Genomic DNA, 825 nt, shown 5'->3' on the forward strand with positions numbered 1-825 from the left:
GGCCGGCATGAGGCTTGCAGCCCCCTCGTCTAGTGGAAGCTGTCCCTGCCCGTGGCAGGGGGGTTGGAACTAGAACCCAAACCATCCCATGATTCTATGATTCTAAATTGCCATGTTCTCTAATGTTTTTGAGGAGGCGTGTAGCTGTGCAGAGTAGGGTTGTTTGTTAATGCAGTAATTAATGCACAGAAATATTAAATGCAAAGCAGATAACTCCAGGCAAAGAACGGTAGGGTGTAGAGCTAATGATAACTTTGTGTATGTGTATTTTGTGCATGCGTTTGATAATTCCAAATTACACATTATTTTGCTGGAGGATTCTTGCCTCACTTGAGGACATCACCAAGTTACCATAAGATTTTTTTTTTTTTCTCTTAAGTATGTGCCCTCAGACATACTTGCTTTCTTCAGAGGTGCTCCTGTAGCAAATTCAACTAGCTAGGAAGCCCAAACATAAAAATAGTCCTTCTCCCTTGTTCATGTGCTCACTCTACCTGGTTTTATAAGTACAGTGAGTGTCCGTGTCAGTGTGAGTAGTGAGAACTTCTGTCATTGTCTTTCTGAAACATTCTAGGGGATAAAAGAACAATAACAAGTGATGGGTTTATGTCTAATTCTTTAAAAATAATGCTCAATATGTTTTAATCCCATTCTTTTACCTTATGATATAGAGAGGATTTTTTCTTTAATGCTGCTTAAGTCTTAACTGGTGAATAAAGAGGGACTTAAAAGAATAGTATGTAACAGTCTGTTTAAGTAGCACAGAAACAAAGCACATGGCAATAGTTCAGCCTGGAACATTCCAACCATCTGGTTTCTTTCCCT

General features: G+C 39.4%; 1 protein-coding gene across 4 annotated transcripts in view; it reads left to right on the forward strand.

Annotated features, from left to right (window-relative positions):
• HNRNPR (heterogeneous nuclear ribonucleoprotein R) overlaps positions 1-825 on the forward strand; it is a 21,736-nt gene that overhangs the window by 19,232 nt on the left and 1,679 nt on the right. The window lies entirely within an intron of this gene.

The sequence above is a fragment of the Eurypyga helias genome, unplaced genomic scaffold (assembly GCF_000690775.1).
Source record: "Eurypyga helias isolate BGI_N326 unplaced genomic scaffold, ASM69077v1 scaffold17497, whole genome shotgun sequence".
In the NCBI taxonomy this organism is placed as follows: domain Eukaryota; kingdom Metazoa; phylum Chordata; class Aves; order Eurypygiformes; family Eurypygidae; genus Eurypyga; species Eurypyga helias.